General features: G+C 39.1%; 1 long non-coding RNA gene across 1 annotated transcript; it reads right to left on the minus strand.

Moving 5' to 3' along the window:
* Positions 1 to 1,064: 1,064 nt before the first annotated feature.
* On the minus strand, positions 1,065 to 2,144 carry LOC133481941 (uncharacterized). Its single transcript, XR_009789650.1, has 3 exons — positions 2,076 to 2,144; positions 1,213 to 1,325; positions 1,065 to 1,131 (listed from the first exon to the last, which is right to left on the minus strand). It is a non-coding gene; the product is annotated as an uncharacterized LOC133481941 (long non-coding RNA).
* Positions 2,145 to 4,886: the final 2,742 nt, after the last annotated feature.

Below are 4,886 nucleotides of genomic sequence, written 5' to 3' on the forward strand. Positions count from 1 at the left end.
CTTACTTTTGCCCACATGAAAAATGGGTGTGTTCAAACAAAAAGTGCTCCCTTCTAAGTTGTATATCAGATCCAGCGGTAAACAATAACAAGTCAAACCCAAATTTTCAGTCTACAGCAAACTAACATACATACAAAAAAAACCTCCATACAAACCAGGAGGTTAAAAAAAGGCCAAATAAAAATTTGTTCTGCCTGGGCCAAAGCAAAAGGGGGCACTAAAAAAAATTTTCTGGCTAAAGAGGCCATTTTAGCCGAGGAAATCCTTTCCACTTTGACAGTCACCATGGTGACAAAAGGGATACATATGTGTGGACTTATAGTGAAGTGGAGTTACTTGTGTGTATCACAAATGAATATAAATAATGTGCCAGAGAGGACCTCACCTCACCTGTCCCAATCCAAAAGTTAATTTTCAAACACGTGTGCTTGTAAATGGACAAAAGGCCAAAATAGAAAGTAAATATCTGTATAAGGATGCACATGGTTTAATAATTGAAAATTGCTTCATTTAATCAATTCAACATAACCGCCCGATGAATAATATAGTTTGCAGTTAATCATTGCATGGTCGAGATAGCATCCTTAGGCTTTACCTGTCCCAGAATGCAACACACTGTGAATTAGATAATTGCCAATACTGTGGATGGATGCAGCCATTTGGAAAACACCCACAATTGCATAAATACATACAGTATCCCACTCACATCTTTAGCACATTTAGTATTCACATTAAAATGCAATAATGATTGAGGTAACAAAGTAATTATCCCAATTAGCTCTGCTCTCATGCAAGCGATCTTGGCGTGCGACCATCCCACTATCCAAAGGTGTCCTCTGGGAATCGTTGACTGCTTCTGTGCACCCCACACACTCACTACCATGTTCCCACAAAACATCTGCCCATGCAAGATGCCATTTTCTTCAACCTCTCAATCTTTACATTACTTACTTCTCTGCTAGCAGGAGCTGCTCTTTTTTTCCTTTTTTAAGTTGTGCCAGTTTTCAGGCATTGCCGCCCCCCTTTCCCCCATCCCCCCGACTTTGTTTGAACATGTAATCCTGGTGGGATTCTGGGAGTCAGCGTATTGTCAGGTCTAATTGCCGTGTGGTGTTTGGTGGGAAGACGAGTCTGATTATGGAGAAGGTAAGGGAAAACATCATGTCTCAACTTCTCTTACTTACTGTCTGACTCACTTTCTGTATTTATTACCTGTTTTGCTGACTCTGTTTGACACACAATGATGGCCTGCATGGATCATTAGCAGATGGACACACTCAGTTGGATACCACAGGTTACCATAGCGCCTGTGCAGCATCCTGGCCCTTCAGCAAGGGTCAACATGAGTTTAAAATACAGAAGTGTGCTGGCGTTTTTTGAAGAACCAGAAAAACATTTGTGTCTGCTTTCTCCTGGGTTTTAAAAAGTAATCCAATATAGCACAGTGATGCGTTGAAGTATGTACCATCCAAATACATACAATTTGGAGTATAACCAAAAAAATGGTTTAATAATTTGCCACAAAGTTTGACATTTTTTAAGCTTAACCCTTAATCATCATGAGATGTCATCATATTTCAGTTGTACCTTGAGATTCGAGTGACCCGACTGACGAGTTTTCAAAGGTACGAGTCGTTATTCGGCCGACTTTTTGCTGAGACTTGCAAGTGCGAACTTGAGATACGAGCACTTTATGGTGGCAGTAAACAATTCAATTCACTTCACAATAAGCAGCACTTTAAAAATGCTTTTAATGCCACTCCCAATTAAGTAACTGTAATAACTGTCAAACTAAGCATACAATAAAAAGAATTACACGTTGTGTATGTAAAACAACCACAGCTTTGTCTTAGGAAAGTCCGCTAGCTTAATGCTAACAAATAACGATGAAATGAATTGAAAACGCGATTGACATGCTAACAGTTAGCATCGACAGTTGCGGTTTTAGAACCCTTTACGAAACGGATATTTGAATGCATATGGTGGAAAAACACATATAAATAGATTATATAACATTACTCGCATGCATATATTCTTCATCCTCAACAAAAATTACTAATATTACAGCAACTTACTGAGTGGTAAAACAGCAGAAGAAGTATATTCTTCTTCATTGTCTCCATGACTGTATTATAAAGTAGTGCCTCCATTGACCAAGATGGGCACACCAGAAGGCGCAGCACACTGATTGATGAAACATTAGATCCTGACGAACTTTACATTTTATTTAATTATTTTTTTACCCTGTGATTTTATAAAATACCATATTATACAGTGCTATTTTTCCTTTTTATAAAAGAAAAAAAATTCCTGGGGGTGGACGAGGAGGCTGGAACGGATTAATGGGGGAAGATGATTTCAGATAACAGTGTTTCGTGTTAAGAGCATGGGCACGGAACAAATTAAACTTGTATCTCAAGGCACCACTGTACACTATCTGTCTGTACACCTTACCTGAGCTATTCTCATGGCATTGAATTGATCTGATGAAGCCTGCTCGGATGAGAGGCGAAACTTCTTATTAGACAACTGGAACAGCCCAGTTTCGATCGATTCTATGCCATGTGAATGCAATGACCTGGATGAATGAGAATATTCACAAGCATCTTACATGAGCTGATGTCTGCTACACTTTTTGTTATCTTTGAATAATAAATAAAGACAACAAAACGCACCACGGTCAACCATATTTTAGCCAGCATCGAAGGATTACAACTCTGTTGTGTGCTTTGCTTTTTTTACGACAAGAATTCTTAAAGAACATCGTATCTATTCAAGGCGTGTGCAATTTCCTTGGTCCAGCATTAATGACTGCTTCAGTGTCGTGCCAGTTGGAGATGATTGCCAATACACCTTTTCAACATGATGTCACACATACTTCTGGGTGGCAAAAATTCTGATTGCACCACAAGTAAACAAACCCTTCTATGTCATTTGACCAAGGCAGAGCGATTGAGAAAACAGGGTAAATGGCTTGAATGATGATTTTAGCCTTCTTCTCTACCGCCATAGTTTGAATGAGTGAAGTGTCAGTTGAAAAGAAAAGATGTTACGTGATGTAAATTCATTACATGGGAAATGGAACACAACCTTTCAACAGTTAAGTTATTTAAAAAATTGATGAGATTGAAATTCAAACATAACATGATCATTGAGGGCCAGGCTAATTAATTGACTTTTCTTTTGCTCAGATTCATGGAGAAGTTCTTTATTTATGTGTGATAGTTAAATGTTGTGAATGGAGATGTGCGAGCTGAATCAGCAACGCAACATTTATTAAAACTCCTCATTCATTTTTAATGTTAAGCGAGTGTTAAAAGAGTGTTTTGTTTTTATCATACTCATAGTAGACTGGTTAATGTCTGCTTACACTTGTATGACAATTGACAAATAATAATAAAATTGTTGGAAAAAAAGTGGTATCGGACATCCCTAATACAGATCATTAAAATCAAATGCTCCGGCAATTATGTCTTGCACTCTGGCCTCACGCCTCGTCTGTAAACTAAAACAGTGCAGCTCAGCTTCTGGCTAGCGTACGTATATCATGGCTAGCTTTATGCTTTTTGCAGTGAAAAGTAAAGTAAATTAAAATCCCACAAAAGTTGGGTCTTTTACAAAAATGGCTGAGGACCCCTTGTCTTGGGTATGGCTTTTCAATATACTTTTGTTTGTATAGTGTAATCTGAAAGCCCTGGGAGGAAGAATTATCTTCTAATCCTACAGAGTTGACTCTGCAGCGTATTGTGCTGATCCATATGGAAAAGCTTCAAATAGTTATTCAAGGTAAAGAGGCTTCAGAGAGACAAGAAGATTCTCTGTTACGCACTTTGTAAAACCTCCTCCTCAATGAGAAGAGGCAAGAAATCCACACTGATGATATCAGCATGCTTGTGAAATAATCATCACAAGAACTTTTCCTTGTTCTGTGTTGCGGGGTGAAGGATAACGAGAGACAAAACAGAGATGGAGAGCAAAGATGGATCATAGCAGGAAAGGAATAGAACAGCCAGAGAGTGTGTGAGTTTTAGGCTTCACAGACAAAAGGTGAAAGTCTAAATCTTTCATTCTCTCTCTGGGTTCAGAAGGAGAGAATTGACAGTATTGTGGGTTGGATTATGGGCACTAAGCCACAGAGAGAGTTCAACTTCTCTTCTCTTCTGTCCTGAAAACTGACTGCCTCTCCACCTGACTGACTGCCAGACAGAAATATCTTCAGTTGTGACTCAGTGGCCCCTGAATGGAGATGTTGGAACCCTTGAGTCATTTAAGTTGCTGCTGATTCCCTCTTGAAGAGAATCCTGCAGTACTACTAATAGGTACTGTATGAGCTGTCAGACAGTCAAACAAGCATTTGCACGATGTGTACACCATCTTGTGATGATGCTGTTTACCTGAAAACCCCTTTCATTGCTGTCATTTGCTGGTGCTCAGGCAGAACATTTTTGTTATGAGTCGAGGACAAAACACTTGAAATGCTATTACGCCTGCAGTGGAGCTTGTGTGCACCTGTTGTAAGTCTCCTCTTGTCAATACAACTGTAAGATGCACACAAGTGCGCCGACAACATGGCAAGGAAACAAGACCTGCAGCAAGAAATGGCGCGTTAACTAACAATCCAGAGACACATTTGGTCAACCGATTCAAATCATTCAACCTTCTAAAGATTAAAAAAAATCAGGACGTGAGGCAGTGCTTTCCACATTTCTAACATTCCCAGTTTTCCACATTTCCCACAAAAAAACCCATCCAAGTGAATGAAGCATTTGACAAAAATGTTTCCCATCTTTCCCACTCCAAATTTCACAATTTTCACAGTAAAATCCCCAAATTTAAAGGATATTCTACATATATACCTCCTCCTGCCAGATGTTTTCATCATTCAA

Source organism: Phyllopteryx taeniolatus, chromosome 1 (assembly GCF_024500385.1).
Source record: "Phyllopteryx taeniolatus isolate TA_2022b chromosome 1, UOR_Ptae_1.2, whole genome shotgun sequence".
Taxonomy (NCBI): Eukaryota; Metazoa; Chordata; class Actinopteri; order Syngnathiformes; family Syngnathidae; genus Phyllopteryx; species Phyllopteryx taeniolatus.